The sequence below is a fragment of the Triturus cristatus genome, chromosome 6 (genome assembly GCF_964204655.1).
Source record: "Triturus cristatus chromosome 6, aTriCri1.1, whole genome shotgun sequence".
NCBI lineage: Eukaryota > Metazoa > Chordata > Amphibia > Caudata > Salamandridae > Triturus > Triturus cristatus.
In genome coordinates, this window is record NC_140589.1 from 1,072,991,015 (window position 1) to 1,073,015,747 (window position 24,733).

The window sequence follows — 24,733 nt, forward strand, 5'->3', positions numbered from 1 at the left end:
TCTATGTCCCATTTTTTTTATTTGATATATTTTAGCTTTGTCATTGCTTATTTGGTCCTTTTTTTGTCATTTTTCCTTTGGGTTTTGTAGGCATGAAGGAGACGTTCATCTGACGGAAACGGACGCTGCTGTTGTCTCGTGCGGGCTTCTCCGCCTCGTTCACGCTGCCTATGTTCTGTGTTTCATACGCATCGCTCGCGAAGGTCTCTATTTCTTGTGGGCCCGGTTGTCTGTGCATGTCGGTCATGCGACTTGGTCTCCGAAGCGAGTCGGTCTGGTTTTACACACAATGCATCATACTGCGCGGATCGGACATCGCAGGTACGGGTCGGTCGGGTTCATTCCGGGTTCGTGTCGGTTGGTGAAAATCGTGGCGGTTTTCTGGCCAGATCACTATTTTCCCTATGGCTCGGTCGTACGGCTTGTATTCCGTACGTGTCGTTTGTAATTCACTTGTGTTGCATCGTACTGCACGGGTCGTACGGCGCTGGTCTGTGTCGGTCGGTAATCGGTCCAGGTCCGTGTCGGTCGGTTCGTTTTGCGGCCGGAATCGGAATCGGCCCCAAAGTAGACATTTTTATTTCATAACATTTATTTTCAAAACAATGTAGGATGTAAATGTAAAGATAATATTGTATTACATATAAACATATATAAATTTAAGAAATAATATTTATTAGACAAACATTAAGGGGTCGATTCTGATCCTGTAAAAAGGCCCTACGAATAGTCGTACGGAGCGTTTTCTCCGTACGACTCGTACCAGGTAAACTCATTTCACAACCTAGGAAGTACGATTCGTACAGAAAGCCTTTTTCTGTACGAATCGTACAAAAGACAGTACAGCAAAAAAATACCCATGATTCCGATCCGGAACTGCTTGTACACGACGTCCGTACGTATTTCACCAGCGTTTTCCGGCCCAGCAAGTACGATTCGTACCGACGTCACTCCGTACGGCTCTGTTTTTTACGGGAGCAAAACACAGCGGGAGAAGCAGAGTTCGACGCGAACCGCTACGCCACGGAGCCCCGGTATGTGACGTACAGCCATGAACCCCATCATACGTGTCATCCCAGTCCTCTTGGCCTACGACCTGGTGCACCGCGCCCGACGCACATGCCGCAGAAGGTGAGAACAACATGCGTGGGTACGGTGCGTGCCACATGTACCCCTACGGCGCCATGACAACAGTGGTACGGACCGTACCCACGCATGAATGCGTGGGTATGGTGCGTACCACACGTACCCCTAAGGCGCCATGACAACAGTGGTACGGACCGTACCCACACATTAATATGTGGGTACGGTGCGTACCCCTACAGCCCCATGAATACTCAGGTACGGACCGTACCCACGCATGAATGCGTGGGTACGGTGCGTACCATACGTACCCCTACGGCACCATGACAACAGTGGTACGGACCGTACTCACGCATTAATACGTGGGTACGGTGAGTACCCCTACGGTCCCATGAGTACTCAGGTACGGACCGTACCCACGCATACATGCGTGGGTACGGTGCGTACCCCTACGGCCCCATGAGTACTCAGGTACGCACCGTACCCATGCATACATGCGTGGGTACGGTCCGTACCACACATACCCCATTACGGCAGCAGGGAAATTTGGATACGAGGCGTACACACGCCAGGAATGTGGGCATAGAGGACTGGCCCAGCATGTTACCTCCAAATTGTTGTGTGTGTAGGTCCTGGCCAGCAGTGTACAGCTCCAAGGGGGTACGTGGGTGAGTGCAGAGGCCTCTCAGCAGTGTCCAGACATATGAGGGGTGGGTGCAGAGGACTCCCAGCAGTGGACAGACATATGAGGGGTGGGTGCAGAGGACTCCCAGCAGTGGACAGACATATGAGGGGTGGGTGCATATCACTCCCAGCAGTGGACAGAGATATGAGGGGTGGGTGCATATTACCACTAGCAGTGGACAGACATATGAGGGGTGGGTGCAGAGGACTCCCAGCAGTGCCCAGACATATGAGGGGTGGGTGCATATCACTACCAGCAGTGGACAGACATATGAGGGGTGGGTGCATATCACTACCAGCAGTGTCCAGACGTATGAGGGGTGGGTGCAGAGGACTCCCAGCAGTGGACAGAGATATGAGCGGTGGGTGCAGAGGACTCCCAGCAGTGGACAGACATATGAGGGGTGGGTGCAGAGGACTCCCAGCAGTGGACAGACATATGAAGGGTGGGTGCAGAGGACTCCCAGCAGTGCCCAGACATATGAGGGGTGGGTGCAGAGGACTCCCAGCAGTGGACAGACATGAGGGGTGGGTGCATATCACTACCAGCAGTGGACAGAGATATGAGGGGTGGGTGCAGAGGACTCCCAGCAGTGCCCAGACATATGAGGGGTGGGTGCAGAGGACTCCCAGTGAAGTACTGGGTTTTTCAGAACCAACTCAGCGGTGCCAGGGGACACATCCGAAGACTTCGAGTTCTTCCTGTTTCAGACTACAGAAACACAGAGTCTTCTAGGTGAAGTCAAAGATCGTATTTTATGGGCTGCAGACCAAACACAGGTATCCGAGAAGTACAGCACGGTGTATGTTCTCAGGAGACTGCTCCCGAACCAAAACCAGTCTTTTCTTATATACAGAATATTACGCTCTGGGCAACACCGCCCCTATTTTACAAGTGGTCATTCACATAGTTTCGCTTCAAAGAAAGAGCACAGTCATGATGATATTCCCACATTTCAGCTCGGCCAGCCCATGATTATTTACCCAGCGAGGCTCAGAACCCTCATCAGATATCAGCAGACCCCAATAAAACGGGCACCTCCTTCTCGTGAAACAAGCCATAAAGTAGGAAACAGAGTCAGGTGTGAAAGAGATTAGTCAGGGTTCGTGTGGGATGCACGACTTTATGATGTGTCGGGCCCTGATGCTAATCCCATTTGGCCGCAGTAAAAGGAACCGGCCAGACAGGACTGACCTCGGGCAGCGGAGTCAGTTTTCACAGGTCACAAAGAAGTCACGGGAGGATTGCGTGTCCATTAGGCCTAAATGGCCTTAATGCGCAGCCTATGTGAGGGCAACCACAAAATGGTTACCATTCTAAAATGAAACCCGAGGGTTTTATATGTAGTATACATATACGCGGTGAATTCATCGGGGAAACATGATGAAAACACTCATGCATACCGCATTAGTCATTTGCGGTTCGCTGATACCAAAATCGGCATGGTAGGACCATGCTACCAAAATGGTTCCAAAATTTACAGTACCACAGACCCTCCTTTTGCCCTTACATAGGCAATAACTATACTCATACTAATCTGAGTCCAGGTCTATATTCATAAAGTCATGAAGATGTTGCTGTAGCATCATCCTATTGCTTAGCTCGTCCCTTGATACAGGTTTCCTTACACATGATGTAACACAGAGGCTACACATTACAGGAGCACACTGTATACATAGACAGAACAGGAAAAGAATGGCTAAGATCGTCCCAATGACTATTAGAATCTTCCATCCCCAAGCTGATATCAGTCTCCAGAACCACCCCATCATCGACCAGTCTCCTTTATCCACATGAATGGATTCGGAAATCTTATGCAGTTTGGAAATGGCCTGATAGACTGTCGGAGCGTTATCTGGTATGAAAATACAGCAGCTTGATTGGATAACCTTACATACTCCACCATGGTCTGCAAGTATGACATCTAGAACCATACGGTTATGCAACGTCATGAGGCGATCCGCTTGGAGCTCAGCTGTCAAGTTACCAAGGGCAGCAGCCGTTACATTAACAGTGGATTCAACTACACGAGTCAGTGGTCTCAGGTTCCTACTATTGACCATTGGTCCCCAAAACGGCAGGAAACCCAAGAAGAAGTCTCCCGCTTCCTGACCGGCAGTATCCTCCTTACTAACAACGCCTCTCACAACTCTGGTCTTGTGATAATCAGAGGCGGCAGTAAATGTCGGCGGTAGCAAATTTGCAACATAACACATGCCCAAGAAATCAGGGGGCAACCATGTATATGCTTGGTCATTACAAACAAAGTATGTACCCTTGGCAGCCAAAAACGCAGGGGAAAACTGTGATGGAAAAATGTACGTTTCAGCACAGTCACTCTTCCCTAATTGAGCTCTTGGATTCTGACCATTGCCTTGTAAACAGAACCGACCTATGTGGGGTACGACCCAAATCGGAGATGAACTTTTACGCTGTTTCTCGCCTAGACTAATGCTATACCCCGTCGCGTTCCAACCCACATAAGCTCGCAACTCATACTTGAGAATAGATGAATATGCATCGATATCTCTACTCATATCAGCAATTCCTCTCATCAAGGCTTTATTGTTCGTGCTAGGTCTATTGGAACGTGGTGGTCGTGGGGAATAGGTCTCAAGTGCAAAAAGAAACATGGTCTGGAATGCCCATGATGACCCACTATGGCTAAACGGCAGCACTAGATACGGGATACCCTTATCAATGGTATGCGGCATCAAACCACACACCCAGCAATTTGTTGTGTTCATAACTAGTTGGTGCTGGTGCAGCAGTTGAATAAACGAATTGTTTACGAACTCAGAACGTCTAGCTTGTTCGTGTTCAGGCAGAGGGTGGAAAGAGTGTGAGGGAACAGTAGGAGGAGGTATAGGCTGTATAGTGGGTGCAAACGGCACCTGAAAAGACAATAATACATAACCTACAGAAAACATCATCATGCTAAATAGTACAAACAGACATAATATTACAAAACGTTTGCTATTCATTACTTTACATATTCTGCTCTTAAAATTTATTTCCTCAGCGGGTCTCTTCATCTCGAAAAACTTCATCCTCTAATCGTGCTGTTCGCGGCGGATGAGTGTCTTCTGCTAAGGAGTACACCTGTCAGTCTAGGGAACGCCCTAGACCAACCAGACCGTTGACCTAACGTCTCCGGCTTGTACCCCAAAGTCTTGGCACCGCGACCCTGCAGCTGAACCCGGATGGCGGTTCGAAAAAGCAAAAATAAGAACGTTTCTCAGATGGAAGAGAGAGCTGCACTATTCAAAAAATATCAAAGAAAAATAATTTTTATTTGTCCATAGTTCTCGGCCTCAAATTGTAACGACTTCTTGTAGGTACTGTTTGGTCTTGAAACAAAAGTTCAGGCTCGGTAGTGTCCAATCGAATTGACGGTGGCACAGCTTCTTGCAAAATGTCATTGCTTTCCTTCTCAGAAAGCGTTCCCTTTACTCGTGCATTGCTAAACGGCAGAAAACGAGGCACAGTCTCAGTCTCTGAGTCAGCGGTCCCTTCCTGGACCCACTGGTCGTAAGGCAAAGGCAAAGGGACCCTCTTGCAGTGAACGCCGTGTATCCAGTTCTTTTTCCCCTTCACTCAAACAGCCGATCTCGTTGAAAGAAGGACGAGATGGGGGCCGGTCCAACTGGGGCTCATCATTTTTCGTCCGCTGAAAATTTTTGACCAGCACCCATGATCCAGGATTGATGGGGTGTCCTGGAGCTTCAGAGAACTGAGGCAGAGAATCATGCACTTGTTGGTGTAAAACACGCAATTTAGCCGTCAATTCATACAAATAATCAAGCAGTACTGGATGTTCGATCTCAATGAATTTTGTCACACCCCATATATTGGCCGGATGGCCAAACACAATCTCGTACGGACTAAGTCCCACTCGTGAATACACAGTCATTCTTGTTGATAGGAGTGCTAAGGGCAGAGCGTCAAGCCATTTAAGACCAGAACTCGCCTGAATCTTAGCCAACTTAAGTTTCAAAGTGCCATTGTAGCACTCTACTAGTCCAGCTGATTGGGGGTGATTGGCAGCGTGGAATTTCTGTTTTATACCTAGTCCCTCACATACATTCTTCATCACTCGACCTACAAATTCACTCCCATTATCACTCCATACCATTCTTGGCATTCCAAACCTAGGGAAAAATTCCTTGACAAGGGCTTTAGCTGTGGATAAGGCAGTATTGTCTTTTAGGGGATATGCTTCTATCCACCTTGAAAAGGCGCAGACAACAACAAGCACATATTTCAAATTGTTGCACCTTTCCATGTGGATGAAATCTAGCTGCAAAACCTCAAACGGATACGTTGGAGGCGCAAAATGACCAGCTGGAGTTGGGGTTCCCCTACCAGGATTGTATTTCAAACATACCATGCAATTTTTGACCACATTCTCTGCACACTTGGGAATTCCAGCATTCTGCCATACTGGGGCTAACAACTTACAAATCCCTCTCACACTGATATGCGCCATTCCATGTGCCATCGTAACCACTGAAAGCACATATGCATCAGGCAACAACCATCGCCGGTGTTCTGACAAATCAACCCAACAACCATTTTCATCCAATTTACCCTTACTTTCTTTCCACATATTCAATTCTTTCTCTGTGGCTTCAGCTTGAAGGGACTTCACACTCTATCGTGTCTTCACACATTCCAACATCACCAACCCATCTTGCAGGGCCTGCAACATACATTCGAGTTGTAACATCTTTTGCTGTTTCTTTCGCAACTTCGTCAGCAAAAGCATTACCACAACCAACATCATCGGTAACTTTCTTGTGTGCACTGCATTTCACAATCGCAACTTGTAATGGCAAGGTCAATGACTCAAGGAGATCATTCACCAACTGACCATTCTGTATCTTAGTTCCATGCGAAGTCAGGAACCCACGTTCTTTCCACAAGCGCCCAAAACTATGGGCCACTCCAAAGGCATACTGACTGTCAGTATATATGTTCACTTTCATTCCTTTCGACAACACACACGCTCTTGTAAGGGCAATTAATTCTGCTGCTTGAGCCGAATTATGTGGTATACGTGCAGTTTCAACAATCGTGCGAAAGTCGTAATAGCATACGCAGCAGTCGTATCACCATTCGGAAGCTTGAAGCACGAACCATCCACCCATAAGGTACCATCACTCTCAACCAGGGGAGTATCTTTAAGATCCACTCTCCCTTTTGTTTCTTCTTCTGTTCTGAACAGACAATCATGTTGTTCAATCTCATCTGTGTCTGCTGAAATCGGCAATAAAGTAGCTGGATTCAATGTGTTGCACCTCTTTATGTGTACATGACTCGCTAACAGTGTTAACTCATAACCTGACAATCGAGCACTAGTTAAGTGCTGTGTCTTGGTCCTGTTTAACAACGTGTCCACTGCATGCGGAACCATTACAATCAACGTGTTATTCATTACTAACCCAGCAGACTGTCGAATAGACACAGCTGCTGCCGCTGTGGCTCTCAAGCAACTCGGCAAGGCCTTAGCTACCGGATCCAAAGTCGACGAGAAATACGCGCATGGACGCTGTTTGTCTCCAAAAGACTGTGTTAACACTGACAATGCGCATCCTATCTTCTCATAAACATACAATGTAAAGGGTTTACTGTAATCGGGGGTACCCAACACAGGAGCTGAACATAATGCATCACGCAATTCTGAAAAACTTTTCTGACACTCCTCAGACCACGGGACGGGATTCGGTGTATCTTTACATGTTAAGGCTATCAAAGGTTTTGCCAGCAAAGAAAAACTCGGGATCCACTGCCTACAGTATGAAGTAATACCCAAGAAAGCACGCACTTCTCTCTGTGTTCTTGGCACGCTCAATTGTGCAATGGCCTGAATTCTTTCTGGGGTCAGTTTCCTTCCCTCTTTGGATAAGAGATGACCTAAGTAGGTCACTTCTTGTCGACAATATGGCAGTTTTGAGAGAGACACTTTGTGATGAAAGGTAGACAAATGACGCAACAATGACAATGTAGCTTCTTTTCAAATCTCCTCAGTATCCGCGGCGATTAGTAAATCGTCAACATACTGAATAAGGGTAACACCACTAGGTAAAACAACTGCATCAAGCTGCGCTTTTAAAGCCTGACTGTATATTGATGGACTTTCACAGTAGCCCTGTGGAGCGCGTTTAAAACGGTAGCTTCGACCTCCTAGACTAAAACCAAAAATATCCCTGCTCTCCTCTGCAATCGGGATGCTAAAGAAAGCATTCTTTAAAGCGATCACTGAGAACCAAGCAGCAGAAGCTGGAATCATAGTTAACAAGGCAGTTATATCAGGGACAACTGGAAACTGTGGCACAACTATCTTATTGACCTCTCTAAGATCGATCACAAACCTGTAAACAGGTGGCTGAGAAAGGTCAGTACGTTTTAAAACAGGCAAAACCGGACTATTGCAAACGTTGCCTCTTGTCTCTTCAATTACATCCTTTTCAATCAAATCATAGATAATCGTTAACAACGCTTTCTCACCTTCATTAGAGATCTTATACTGGGGAATGCGTGGCAATTTAACATTGGCTTTCAAAGTGACCACATATGGCGGTATTTCCAAGAGGCCCACATCATTAGGACCAGTAGCCCAAAGGACATCTGGAAGAGACGACAATTCAGCTGGCAGTTTATTCTTCGACAAATACATTGGAGAAATCACTTCCCTACCCAATGTAAGTTGTACTCCTGAGGGAGAACAATATAATGTCGCATGTAATCTCTTTAACAAATACAATCCTAACAGGTTTTCACCACAACCTGTTGTTAGGATAAGGGGTGCTTTCAGCTCACAAGGTCCAACAGAAAGGGGCATAGGACTAGAGATGGGGTTCCTAACCGGGGCGCCAGAAAAACCTACTGAAACATTCATTTCGCCAGACAAAGGCGCGCCAGGGAGTTCTGAGTGCATAATAGAACTCTTTGCAGCACCAGTATCCAATAGAAAAGGCTCTGACACACCCGCTGTAGTCACCTTGACATACGGTCCACTCTGATCCACTGGCACTGAAACACCTCCCTCTCTCTGTCTATGGCTGTCCTAGTAATCATTACCTTCCACATTTTCATCTTCTGCATAATAGTCGTTATTATAGTGCTGAGTCGTCCTACCAGTTGCATTGGCTTGCTGATCAAAACTATTCATCGTATTTTGAGGCGGAAGAGGACGCGCGTTCTGGGGAACATTTCCACGCCCTCTACCTCTAGGAGCTTACTGACCACCTCTACCTCTTGTGCCATAAGCATTATTCGTACGCTGCAACAATATAGGACAACTATACTTAAAATGACCTTCTTCTTTACAATACGAACATTGATTGGGACCTACAGGAACACGCGGTTGAGAATATTCGAACCTTTGCATGTTTCTTTGAAACTGCTGAGGTTGCTGATAGTTACTCTGACTACCGCGTGGTGGGTAGGCCTGTTGTAACAGAACCTTCGTTTTCAATTCTTTTGTTTTCTTGTCTGCTTTATCTTTCTCATCCTTATCCCTATTTTCGTAATACTGTGCAGTAGCCAGTATTTGTGCCGAAGAGGAAACAGCCCAAGAACTCTCTGAATCTTTTAATTTCTTGCACAACTCGGGAAGTAAATCATGCACGAATTTATCAACAAATAATCGTTGACCACCTTCCGTACTCATGTCTTGACCACTGTGGTCGATAAATGTTTCTTCAAACCTGGTGAAGAAATCGGACACTGACTCATCTTTCTTCTGCTTGCATGCCGATAATTTATCCCAATTCACACGCATCGCGGGCATTAAAGTTTTCATATAATTAATTATTCTACCAGGGAGTTCTGCTACCGCGGGCTCAGGCTTGGCACCACCAACTTGTCTGGTGTCTGCAGCAATGATATTAGCCCATGTGTCACCTAGTTCTGCAGCATGATCTGCATTACGAATCAATCCCCACAAAGGCTGCGGAACAACATTCCCGAACAACATATCAATGTCAGCTAAATTCATGACACACGATTCTGCGGTCTGTGATAACTCCTTATAATATCCTGCAGGGTTTTTACGGGGGTCAGGCAATGTCTGCTTAAGCGCTATTACTTCAGCTCGTTTCCATGGCACGTGTACCCAAACACGCTGAAAATGTGGCTGAACAGGTAGTGAAACCGACGGCTCTTGAGAGGGCTGCGCCGGAGGGATAGGAGCCGGCTGAGGAGGAGCTGGCGGCTGCGGGAAGGCTTGCGGCAAATTAACTAGAGGCTCTACATTTAAGGGTTGCGGAGGTGCTGTAGCACTCTGCGCATACGGGGGTGGCGAACTCAGCAAATGTGACATTAAGGGATCTTTCTCCTTTTCTTGTGACGCATCTCGCTGAAGGGGCGGCAAAACTGGGTAGCATTTATCAATCACTAGTTTATGTTGCCTGCGCAGCTGCTCATTCATTTGTTCTTCTTCATTATCTTTAAACTGTAAGGCTGCTTGCATTATCGACATACCTTTCTCTCTTTTATTTTTCTTCGCTAATATGATTTCTTTCTGTTTGGCTTCCTTTCGCCATAGGCGGAAAGAATCAAACATCGCCAGCCGGGCTTTCTTTTTAAATAATTTAACCTCTAGATTATCCAGGATCTCTGTGTCGAAACTACCATATTGGGGCCATTTTAAATCACCATCTTTCCTGGTGTATCGGATCCATACTTCATTGTACGTAATGGGGCCCACGCCATGTTTTACATAAAGCTCATAAGTTGGAGTTCCAATTGGAGGAACCGGACACGAATCCTCTAATCGGGAGTCCTTATTATAACCCAGACAAAACAAATTTCCAAATATACTAGAACCAGGCATCTTCGCTCACTAGTCTAGTTTCAAACGTCAAAGGATTATCGAATACGATAGTCTCGTGAATACACGAGTCCTTCAGCTTTGGCACTTGCAAGTTCCAAATCAAAGCGATCCCAAAGGGATACCAAACTAAGAACCAAACTAAGGACTGGGAGACGCTCCACTTATACTTAACTGAGGTATCGATGACGTCACGAGAAGACTCGTTAAATCGTTTCGCTCTACCAAATCATCAAGGGTCCAAAACAGGGCGATAGTCAGGGCAGCAGTCCTTCGTAGCCGTCGGGACGCGGAGAACCTCGCAGTAAAGACTTTCGGACCACGTCGACATGCAGGGGTCGATGAAGTGGCGGCCTTCCTCCAGAATTTTCACACAAAGCTCCTCACGAACCTCTGGCTTGGACCGGTACCGCTGAAATTGCCCTGCGTTGGGCGCCAACTGAAGTACTGGGTTTTTCAGAACCAACCCAGCGGTGCCAGGGGACACACCCGAAGACTTCGAGTTCTTCCTGTTTCAGACTACAGAAACACAGAGTCTTCTAGGTGAAGTCAAAGATCGTATTTTATTGGCTGCAGACCAAACACAGGTATCCGAGAAGTACAGCACGGTGTATGTTCTCAGGAGACTGCTCCCGAACCAAAACCAGTCTTTTCTTATATACAGAATATTACGCTCTGGGCAACACCGCCCCTATTTTACAAGTGGTCATTCACATATTTTCGCTTCAAAGAAAGAGCAAAGTCATGATGATAATCCCACATTTCAGCTCGGTCAGCCCATGATTATTTACCCAGCGAGGCTCAGAACCCTCATCAGATATCAGCAGACCCCAATAAAACGGGCACCTCCTTCTCGTGAAACAAGCCATAAAGTAGGAAACAGAGTCAGGTGTGAAAGAGATTAGTCAGGGTTCGTGTGGGATGCACGACTTTATGATGTGTCGGGCCCTGATGCTAATCCCATTTCGCCGCAGTAAAAGGAACCGGCCGGACAGGACTGACCTCGGGCAGCGGAGTCAGTTTTCACAGGTCACAAAGAAGTCACGGGAGGATTGCGTGTCCATTAGGCCTAAATGGCCTTAATGCGCAGCCTATGTGAGGGCAACCACAAAATGGTTACCATTCTAAAATGGAACCCGAGGGTTTTATATGTAGTATACATATACGCGGTAAATTCATCGGGGAAACGTGACGAAAACACTCATATATACCGCATTAGTCATTTGCGGTTCGCTGATACCAAAATCGGCATGGTAGGACCATGCTACCAACATGGTTCCGAAATTTACAGTACCACACCAGCAGTGGACAGAGATATGAGGGGTGGGTGCAGAGGACTCCCAGCAGTGGACAGACATATGAGGGGTGGGTGCAGAGGACTCCCAGCAGTGCCCAGACATATGAGGGGTGGGTGCAGAGGACTCCCAGCAGTGCCCAGACATATGAGGGGTGGGTGCAGAGGACTCCCAGCAGTGCCCAGACATATGAGGGTGGGTGCAGAGGACTCCCAGCAGTGCCCAGACATATGAGGGGTGTGTGCATATCACTACCAGCAGTGGACAGACATATGAGGGGTGGGTGCATATCACTACCAGCAGTGTCCAGACATATGAGGGGTGGGTGCATATCACCACCAGCAGTGGACAGACATATGAGAGGTGGGTGCAGAGGACTCCCAGCAGTGCCCAGACATATGAGGGGTGGGTGCAGAGGACTTCCAGCAGTGGACAGAGATATGAGGGGTGGGTGCAGAGGACCCCTAGCAGTGCCCAGACATATGAGGGGTGGGTGCATATCACTACCAGCAGTGGACAGACATATGAGGGGTGGGTGCATATCACTACCAGCAGTGTCCAGACATATGAGGCGTGGGTGCAGAGGACTCCCAGCAGTGGACAGAGATATGGGGGTGGGTGCAGAGGACTCCCAGCAGCGCCCAGACATATAAGGGGTGGGTGCAGAGGACTCCCAGCAGTGGACAGACATATGAGGGGTGGGTGCATGTCACTACCAGCAGTGGACAGACATATGAGGGGTGGTTGCATATCACTACCAGCAGTGTCCAGACATACGAGGGGTGGGTGCATATCACCACCAGCAGTGGACAGACATATGAGGGGTGGGTGCAGAGGACTCCCAGCAGTGGACAGACATATGAGGGGTGGGTGCATATCACTACCAGCAGTGGACAGACATATGAAGGGTGGGTGCATATCACTACCAGCAGTGTCCAGACATATGAGGGGTGGATGCAGAGGACTCCCAGCAGTGTACAGAGATGTGGGGGTGGGTGCAGAGGACTCCCAGCAGTGCCCAGACATATGAGGGGTGGGTGCAGAGGACTCCCAGCAGTGGACAGACATATGAGGGGTGGGTGCATATCACTACCAGCAGTGGACAGACATATGAGGGGTGGGTGCATATCACTACCAGCAGTGTCCAGACATATGAGGGGTGGGTGCATATCACCTCTAGCAGTGGACAGACATATGATGGGTGGGTGCAGAGGACTCCCAGCAGAGCCCAGACATACATATGAGGGGTGGGTGCATATCATTACCAGCAGCGGACAGACATATGAGGGGTGGGTGCATATCACTACCAGCAGTGTCCAGACATATGAGGGGTGGGTGCAGAGGACTCCCAGCAGTGGACAGAGATATGAGGGGTGGGTGCATATCACTACCAGCAGTGGACAGAGATATGAGGGGTGGGTTCAGAGGACTCCCAGCAGTGCCCAGACATATGAGGGGTGGGTGCATATCACTACCAGCAGTGGACAGAGATATGAGGGGTGGGTGCAGAGGACTCCCAGCAGTGGACAGACATATGAGGGGTGGGTGCATATCACTACCAGCAGTGGACAGAGATATGAGGGGTGGGTTCAGAGGACTCCCAGCAGTGCCCAGACATATGAGGGGTGGGTGCATATCACTACCAGCAGTGGACAGAGATATGAGGGGTGGGTGCAGAGGACTCCCAGCAGTGCCCAGACATATGAGGGGTGGGTGCTGAGGACTCCCAGCAGTGGACAGAGATATGAGGGGTGGGTGCAGAGGACTCACAGCAGTGCCCAGACATATGAGGGTTGGGTCCAGAGGACTCCCAGCAGTGGACAGACATATGAGGGGTGGGTGTATATCACTACCAGCAGTGGACAGAGATATGAGGGGTGGGTGCAGAGGACTCCCAGCAGTGCCCAGACATATGAGCGGTGGGTGCATATCACTACCAGCAGTGGACAGAGATATGAGGGGTGGGTGCAGAGGACTCCCAGCAGTGCCCAGACATATGAGGGGTGGGTGCAGAGGACTCCCAGCAGTGCCCAGACATATGAGGGTGGGTGCAGAGGACTCCCAGCAGTGCCCAGACATATGAGGGGTGTGTGCATATCACTACCAGCAGTGGACAGACATATGAGGGGTGGGTGCATATCACTACCAGCAGTGTCCAGACATATGAGGGGTGGGTGCATATCACCACCAGCAGTGGACAGTCATATGAAAGGTGGGTGCAGAGGACTCCCAGCAGTGCCCAGACATATGAGGGGTGGGTGCAGAGGACTCCCAGCAGTGGACAGAGATATGAGGGGTGGGTGCAGAGGACCCCTAGCAGTGCCCAGACATATGAGGGGTGGGTGCATATCACTACCAGCAGTGGACAGACATATGAGGGGTGGGTGCATATCACTACCAGCAGTGTCCAGACATATGAGGCGTGGGTGCAGAGGACTCCCAGCAGTGGACAGAGATATGGGGGTGGGTGCAGAGGACTCCCAGCAGCGCCCAGACATATAAGGGGTGGGTGCAGAGGACTCCCAGCAGTGGACAGACATATGAGGGGTGGGTGCACATCACTACCAGCAGTGGACAGACATATGAGGGGTGGTTGCATATCACTACCAGCAGTGTCCAGACATACGAGGGGTGGGTGCATATCACCACCAGCAGTGGACAGACATATGAGGGGTGGGTGCAGAGGACTCCCAGCAGTGGACAGACATATGAGGGGTGGGTGCATATCACTACCAGCAGTGGACAGACATATGAGGGGTGGGTGCATATCACTACCAGCAGTGTCCAGACATATGAGGGGTGGATGCAGAGGACTCCCAGCAGTGTACAGAGATGTGGGGGTGGGTGCAGAGGACTCCCAGCAGTGCCCAGACATATGAGGGGTGGGTGCAGAGGACTCCCAGCAGTGGACAGACATATGAGGGGTGGGTGCATATCACTACCAGCAGTGGACAGACATATGAGGGGTGGGTGCATATCACTACCAGCAGTGTCCAGACATATGAGGGGTGGATGCAGAGGACTCCCAGCAGTGTACAGAGATGTGGGGGTGGGTGCAGAGGACTCCCAGCAGTGCCCAGACATATGAGGGGTGGGTGCAGAGGACTCCCAGCAGTGGACAGACATATGAGGGGTGGGTGCATATCACTACCAGCAGTGGACAGACATATGAGGGGTGGGTGCATATCACTACCAGCAGTGTCCAGACATATGAGGGGTGGGTGCATATCACCACTAGCAGTGGACAGACATATGATGGGTGGGTGCAGAGGACTCCCAGCAGAGCCCAGACATACATATGAGGGGTGGGTGCATATCATTACCAGCAGCGGACAGACATATGAGGGGTGGGTGCATATCACTACCAGCAGTGTCCAGACATATGAGGGGTGGGTGCAGAGGACTCCCAGCAGTGGACAGAGATATGAGGGGTGGGTGCATATCACTACCAGCAGTGGACAGAGATATGAGGGGTGGGTTCAGAGGACTCCCAGCAGTGCCCAGACATATGAGGGGTGGGTGCATATCACTACCAGCAGTGGACAGAGATATGAGGGGTGGGTGCAGAGGACTCCCAGCAGTGCCCAGACATATGAGGGGTGGGTGCTGAGGACTCCCAGCAGTGGACAGAGATATGAGGGGTGGGTGCAGAGGACTCACAGCAGTGCCCAGACATATGAGGGTTGGGTCCAGAGAACTCCCAGCAGTGGACAGACATATGAGGGGTGGGTGTATATCACTACCAGCAGTGGACAGAGATATGAGGGGTGGGTGCAGAGGACTCCCAGCAGTGCCCAGACATATGAGCGGTGGGTGCATATCACTACCAGCAGTGGACAGAGATATGAGGGGTGGGTGCAGAGGACTCCCAGCAGTGCCCAGACATATGAGGGGTGGGTGCAGAGGACTCCCAGCAGTGCCCAGACATATGAGGGTGGGTGCAGAGGACTCCCAGCAGTGCCCAGACATATGAGGGGTGTGTGCATATCACTACCAGCAGTGGACAGACATATGAGGGGTGTGTGCATATCACTACCAGCAGTGTCCAGACATATGAGGGGTGGGTGCATATCACCACCAGCAGTGGACAGACATATGAAAGGTGGGTGCAGAGGACTCCCAGCAGTGCCCAGACATATGAGGGGTGGGTGCAGAGGACTCCCAGCAGTGGACAGAGATATGAGGGGTGGGTGCAGAGGACCCCTAGCAGTGCCCAGACATATGAGGGGTGGGTGCATATCACTACCAGCAGTGGACAGACATATGAGGGGTGGGTGCATATCACTACCAGCAGTGTCCAGACATATGAGGCGTGGGTGCAGAGGACTCCCAGCAGTGGACAGAGATATGGGGGTGGGTGCAGAGGACTCCCAGCAGCGCCCAGACATATAAGGGGTGGGTGCAGAGGACTCCCAGCAGTGGACAGACATATGAGGGGTGGGTGCATATCACTACCAGCAGTGGACAGACATATGAGGGGTGGTTGCATATCACTACCAGCAGTGTCCAGACATACGAGGGGTGGGTGCATATCACCACCAGCAGTGGACAGACATATGAGGGGTGGGTGCAGAGGACTCCCAGCAGTGGACAGACATATGAGGGGTGGGTGCATATCACTACCAGCAGTGGACAGACATATGAGGGGTGGGTGCATATCACTACCAGCAGTGTCCAGACATATGAGGGGTGGATGCAGAGGACTCCCAGCAGTGTACAGAGATGTGGGGGTGGGTGCAGAGGACTCCCAGCAGTGCCCAGACATATGAGGGGTGGGTGCAGAGGACTCCCAGCAGTGGACAGACATATGAGGGGTGGGTGCATATCACTACCAGCAGTGGACAGACATATGAGGGGTGGGTGCATATCACTACCAGCAGTGTCCAGACATATGAGGGGTGGATGCAGAGGACTCCCAGCAGTGTACAGAGATGTGGGGGTGGGTGCAGAGGACTCCCAGCAGTGCCCAGACATATGAGGGGTGGGTGCAGAGGACTCCCAGCAGTGGACAGACATATGAGGGGTGGGTGCATATCACTACCAGCAGTGGACAGACATATGAGGGGTGGGTGCATATCACTACCAGCAGTGACCAGACATATGAGGGGTGGGTGCATATCACCACTAGCAGTGGACAGACATATGATGGGTGGGTGCAGAGGACTCCCAGCAGAGCCCAGACATACATATGAGGGGTGGGTGCATATCATTACCAGCAGCGGACAGACATATGAGGGGTGGGTGCATATCACTACCAGCAGTGTCCAGACATATGAGGGGTGGGTGCAGAGGACTCCCAGCAGTGGACAGAGATATGAGGGGTGGGTGCATATCACTACCAGCAGTGGACAGAGATATGAGGGGTGGGTTCAGAGGACTCCCAGCAGTGCCCAGACATATGAGGGGTGGGTGCATATCACTACCAGCAGTGGACAGAGATATGAGGGGTGGGTGCCGAGGACTCCCAGCAGTGGACAGACATATGAGGGGTGGGTGCATATCACTACCAGCAGTGGACAGAGATATGAGGGGTGGGTTCAGAGGACTCCCAGCAGTGCCCAGACATATGAGGGGTGGGTGCATATCACTACCAGCAGTGGACAGAGATATGAGGGGTGGGTGCAGAGGACTCCCAGCAGTGCCCAGACATATGAGGGGTGGGTGCTGAGGACTCCCAGCAGTGGACAGAGATATGAGGGGTGGGTGCAGAGGACTCACAGCAGTGCCCAGACATATGAGGGTTGGGTCCAGAGGACTCCCAGCAGTGGACAGACATATGAGGGGTGGGAGTATATCACTACCAGCAGTGGACAGAGATATGAGGGGTGGGTGCAGAGGACTCCCAGCAGTGCCCAGACATATGAGAGGTGGGTGCATATCACTACCAGCAGTGGACAGAGATATGAGGGGTGGGTGCAGAGGACTCCCAGCAGTGCCCAGACATATGAGGGGTGGGTGCATATCACTACCAGCAGTGTCCAGACATATGAGGGGTGGATGCAGAGGACTCCCAGCAGTGTACAGAGATGTGGGGGTGGGTGCAGAGGACTCCCAGCAGTGCCCAGACATATGAGGGATGGGTGCAGAGGACTCCCAGCAGTGGACAGACATATGAGGGGTGGGTGCATATCACTACCAGCAGTGGACAGACATATGAGGGGTGGGTGCATGTCACTACCAGCAGTGTCCAGACATATGAGGGGTGGGTGCATATCACCACTAGCAGTGGACAGACATATGATGGGTGGGTGCAGAGGACTCCCAGCAGTGCCCAGACATACATATGAGGGGTGGGTGCATATCATTACCAGCAGCGGACAGACATATGAGGGGTGGGTGCATATCACTACCAGCAGTGTCCAGACATATGAGGGGTGGGTGCAGAGGACTCCCAGCAGTGGACAGAGATATGAGGGGTGGGTGCATATTACTACCAGCAGTGGACAGAGATATGAGGGGTGGGTTCAGAGGACTCCCAGCAGTGCCCAGACATATGAGGGGTGGGTGCATATCACTACCAGCAGTGGACAGAGATATGAGGGGTGGGTGCAGAGGACTCCCAGCAGTGCCCAGACATATGAGGGGTGGGTGCAGAGGACTCCCAGCAGTGGACAGAGATATGAGGGGTGGGTGCAGAGGACTCCCAGCAGTGCCCAGACATATGAGGGTTGGGTCCAGAGGACTCCCAGCAGTGGACAGACATATGAGGGGTGGGTGCATATCACTACCAGCAGTGAACAGAGATATGAGGGGTGGGTGCAGAGGACTCCCAGCAGTGCCCAGACATATGAGGGGTGGGTGCATATCACTACCAGCAGTGGACAGAGATATGAGGGGTGGGTGCAGAGGACTCCCAGCAGTGCCCAGACATATGAGGGGTGGGTGCATATCACTACCAGCAGTGGACAGACATATGAGGGCTGGATGCAGAGGACTCCCAGCAGTGCCCCACTCCCAGGAGGAAGGATGTCATTCACACACTTGTGGGTGTGAGGACATACAACACATGTATACGCACCCATGGCGGATGCCCCACAATACACACCATGATTTCATGCCAACAGACTGTATAGTCATGGAAATGCATACTAAAATAAGTTAGCCAAGGGGAACACACACCGTCACGCACATCACAGGAGTGATAGGAATGTCCAGGTGCTGGTCCAGCCACCCAGATGTTGTCTCTCATGTAAGGAATAGGGGTAACTGCGACTAGATACAATGCCCACAATTGTGAGTCAGGTGCCCTAATACCCTGCATTACACGTGCCATTTGTGTGTTAGGCCGTGATTACACACATGCATAGTGCTGAAAAGGGGCAATTGGTCCCTGATGCCATTCCTACATACACAAAACATAAGTAGAGTGACTGGCAAGGATGGCACAGATGATTCAGCAGGAGACATCGGTGAGCATGCATGGACATTGTTGAAGGGATCCGTCACCAACAAAGGATATGTTGACACAGGTCAGCACAACAATTGTGCAACTGTTTGCAGGGAACATGTCAGGTGCCACAGAGGAAGGAACACTCCTCGGGACAATGTCTCACAATCCAAAGGAACACACACTACCAATTAAAATTTTCAGAGACATTGTGATGGCACACAGATACCATGGTCCACCTCATGACCATCATACTAAAACATTTCTCAGAACCCTAACACATTACCAGAACACCAACTTCATGGGCCTCATCACCAACATCAAGTACCTGAAATGCAATAGTGTGGAAACTAAATGAAAAGGCTTTATTCAGCACACAAAAAAAGAATTGTAAGAAGACACTATTTACAAAGGCCAATGGCCAGTCCATAGTTCGAGTCCAAGGGTGGACGTATGCAACTGTGTCCACCCCTACCTTGCCTGCACAAAGTCACCTCAAGGTTTGTCGACCGGGGGGGCATCATCAGTGGGAGTACCAGGCACCGCAGGGACAGGAGTGGATTGGGTAGGTGTGGTGGGTGCAGGGCTGGACATATCCACCACAGGGGGTGGAGAAGTGCCAAAGGTGGTGGTGAGCAGCTCGCTGCACACTGCTGCCAGGGCGTCCAGAGGAACCCGTGCACCCGAAGGAACACCAGGGCCAACTGAGGGGGGGGTGTCCGAGGGATGGGGTGCAGCACTCTCGGGGGAGGTGGTGGACATGGGGGGGACTCAACTCCCCTGGCCGGAGACTTCCTCAACCGCTTGCGGGGTGGTGTCACAGTGGGGCTGAGGGACAGACTAGCCATGTAGGTCTCTTTGGGTGACATCCTGGCAGGGGAGCTAAGGGGAGTGGATTTGGAGGAAGTGGGTCGTGAGGACTGCGGACTCTGACTGTGGCTGCGTGTTTGCCGTTTGCCCCCAGACCCTGTGGGTGTGACTACATCCCCCTGCGTGTGCGTGCCAGGAGGTGTGCGCTGTGCCTTAGTTGGGGGTGTGCTGGATGTGTCTGTTGTGGTGTGTGCCTGTGACTGTCTGTGTGTGCTTTGGACAGGCATGGGAGAGGGCAGTGTGGATGGGTCTGGGGTAGGGGGGGACGGAGCACCGTAGGAGAGACACTGCTTCCATCAGTGAAGAGTCCATGGACCGCAGAAACCTGCGTTGCTCAGTCATCGTTGATGACATGCCCTCCACAAACGACACCAACTGTGTGAGCAGTCTAGTGTGTTCATGGAGGACATGCAGCATCGATGCCTGACCAACCTGCAACTGGTGCAGTGTGTCCACAGACTCTTCACTGAGGGCAGCAGGGGTGACAGGGGCAGGGGCTGCGGTGCCTGGTCCGAAGGAGACACGGTGGGACCGTGCACAGACTGAAGGGACGGGAGCAACTGAGAGGGTGGAGATGGCAGTGGAGGAGGCGGGTACAGATGGTGGGATGCTGCCAGATGTTGTTGCATCCTCCGCCTCCTCAAGGATGTCAGCCTGGGACCCGACGGTGTCGTACATGCTCTCGCCTCCGGACAGGTCCTCCGACTGACTCCCCTCGCCCTCCGTGCCACTGTCTCCTGCTGACTCCACAGCACTGGTGGCACTGTCGCTGGGTCCCTCCTCAAGGTCCATGCAGGTGTCTCCCTCGCTTGTGGATGATGATGCTGTGGGCAAGGAGAAGAAACCAGAAAGCATCAGTCACCTGTATACATCTGACACATGAGCACAAGAACAATTGATTACACAAATAGTTTTACTCCAACTAACCATCCAGTGGTCGGTATCAAAGCACGTGAATGGAATGATGTGAAGTGTCTAGTGAGGGAGAATATAACATCACCAATAGGTGAGCAAGGAAGCAATTCCTTTTGATTTAGGTACCCTCACACACCCTAGTGGGGTCATGCTTCATCATCGGGTCACCCCGACGCCTAAAAGTCGGGGTGGGCTCAACCACAGTGTTGGGAGCTCTTTGAAGATATTACAGACCAGGGGGACTAACAATTAAAAAACCTCAGGCAGATCCCCAGTTTCCCTTTATTATTGGGTCTGACTGGGTTGATAAAATAACTAAAAATGGGGTCTTAATAGAAGTATTATGGTCCTAGGACCCTAGTGCCAACATGTTTCAGCCCGAGTGCAGCCGTAAAGGTCCAGGACTTTCTTCAGGGCAAAAGTGGCCTCCCTGGGTAATAGAAAGGAGATTCCCTATTCTATTTTCTGTTGCAAGGGCAGAGTAGCTGCTCCTTGTGTGATCGACTGATTGATTAATCCGTCATGCGTGGTAATCCATCTGAAAGAAAAAACATGGACAGCAAGACAAACAACATGTATTTGTAGACTTTTCTCATGATTTTTCAAAAGTGATGTGTCCCATAAACGTGCTAAGGACAAAGAACAACACCAACATTTGCGGAGTGATTCTATGACATAGTGGTGTGTTCGAACTTGTACCACTCATTACTGAATCTGTGCACAATTAATTCAAAGTGACAGATATATTGTGCGGTGGCGATTTTGCTCGCATCCTAACTGTTTCTGAATCCAGTTAGTGAATACTCTCAATGCATCGCACTCTCCAAAATCCCACTCTCACACAACACTCAAACCGTACCAATGTATCAACATAGTAATGTGAACCATGCGTCATTATTAAAATCGTTATTGTACTCGTGCGTTGTTGTCTCACAAGGTACAAACATGCATACGTTCTTACCCGAACTTCAGATGAGTTCCGCATCTCAGGGGATCGTAGGGCAAAGAGGGGTAGCTCTATAGTCAAACCCTGCCAGTGTGGTCCCCCGAACGTGAAGAGAAAAGGGGGAGGAAAGTTGGAAGTGGAAGTACGAAATTGAGGTGTCTCAGGTATAGGGTCGGTTTTGGAACCACTATCCAAATATACAGACTGGTTCCTACGCCCCTTGGTGAAGAACATTAAATCGTATGTCCAGGACACCAAACATCTCTTCAATCTTCTAACACGAGTGGAATACAATCCAGAAGACAATCTCTTGGTGTGTTTGGACGTGGAAGCACTTTACACAAACATACCTCAGACAGAAAGTATTAGAGTGGTTGAAGAAATTCTGGAAAATCAAGAATGGACGTGGGCACCTCCAATCGCGTGGGTGATTACTCTTATACGCATGGCCCTTACGGAGAACTTCTTTATCTTTGAAGACCAACTATATTTGCAAGTACACGGTACTTCAATGGGCAGCACCTTCGCCCCTAGTCTAGCATGTCTGTATGTTGGTTTTTTTGAGGACCAACATATATGGACACAGAACCCCTTCAGTGATAACATCTGCAAATGGTACAGATACATTGACGATGTGTTGATGATTTGGAAGGGAGATATGACAAGCCTTGACAACTTTAAGCTTTGGATTAACTCTCTGAATCCACACCTTCATTTCACAATGAATGTGCATAGAGACAGTATTTCCTTCCTAGATGTTACACTTACAGCGAAAGAAGGTACACTTGAGAGTTCACTGTATACAAAACCTACGGATAGGAACAGCTTATTAAGATTTGACAGTGCCCATCCACGGTCCTTAAGAGAAAATCTGCCAGTAGGTCAGTTTCTGAGGATACGCAGAAACTGCTCTAGTCTTCATACATATAAGAAAGAGGCAGCCGTACTGACAAACAAACTTAAACAGAAATTGTACCCTACCCAGATCATAGAACGAGCAAATAAAAGGGCACGCAATACTCCACGTGAGGCTCTTTTAGAAACACATAGGAAAGAACAAACCGACCAATTAATATGTGTCACCACATATAACTCGTCGTCTAATGACTTAAAGAAGATAATAAATAAAAAATGGTCCATATTAACATCAAACAGATTATCTTTTGAAAAACCTATGTTTTCGTTTAAGAAGAATTCGAGTCTGAGAGATGCCCTGGTACACACTAACACTTTTACACCAAGGCCCAATAATCAGATCACACTTTGGGGAATGCCGACAGTTATGGGACATTATCCTTGTGGATCATGTGTGGCATGTCCCTTTACAGAACCTACAAAAACATTGGATCTAGGCTTACAATCACCGTGGGAACAAAGATCTCTCACTAATTGCAATTCTGAGTCAGTGATTTATATGATTAAATGCCCATGTGACATGATGTACATTGGGATGACCAGTCGCAAAGTGAAAGTTCGTATCAGCGAACATAGGAGCACCATACGCAGAGCAATAACAGCCACCAGACTCACAGCACATTATCATGACAAGAACCATAAAGACACAGAGATCAGATGGACCGTATTAGAAAAGATCAAAAATACGGGCAATCAGCAGAAAAAACTTCTAGAACGTGAGCAACGATGGGTGTATCGTCTAAAGACCCATGGAAAAGGCCTGAACGATGGCATACCCTGGAACCAACTGAATAGGTAAAAAGGTCGACTACACATCAGTATTTGACTTCAAAGATCTGGCTTGTGTTTATTCTCCTTCAAGACACCTGATAAAAACCTAATGAACAATGTTTGATCTTTTATTCTGGGCACGATACTCTCCACTATAGAGTGTAACATACATCTATAAATGGGGGCGCCAACATCAATAATACATAAGTCCCGACCTTATAAAAATATATATATAGAGAAAATTCTATATGGCACACTGCTTACAGGCGTTAAGATTCAGTGTGATGTCCCCTTCACAACTATATACCGTAAGCAGCTCTGGACTACCACCAGACTAGTTAACAACGCACGCTTCCAATGCTGTGACATTTATTCGGTTTTTACACATCACAGGTACTTCGGGACCTTTTTAATTCATCCTATATGGGACCATAACATATTTTGAATATGGCACTAATACTAAAGCTCCCCTCTACATGGATTTGATCTGAATTCATGTATTTATCAATAAAGTTTTTTCCTTACGTTGCTCATTGGAGGATAAAAAGCGCTAGCCCCATGGATCTTCATCCATTGGGATTGCGTGTTCTCGTCACTGTTGACGGGCCAATCATAGCCATCCTCGCAAAAGCGTCACGAACAAGGAAGTATACATCGCATTTCCTACAGTATCTCAGTGACCCGCTCGAGTTGGAGCTAGTATTATTCGAACCAGTGTCAGCATTGAGACTCCCCTATGAAGCGAATTCACTCTAACTATTATTTGAAGCACAATAAATTTGTCTTTATCCCGGCATTTTGTACTTGAAAACTACACTTCCCATGTATCCTTTAACCATCGGGATCACGTGTGGTTTATCGTCATCTTTGACGGGGCAGTTTTGAACCAATCCCGTACGAGCACTAGTAACGAGGAAGTACAAGTTATCCGGCCCACGACACAACGGCGCAAAACGTCGGAGATCGGGACTGAATAGGTTGAGTGGCGGGGCAGGACTCTTGACGAAGTAAGTAGGGAGATTTCCTTCTT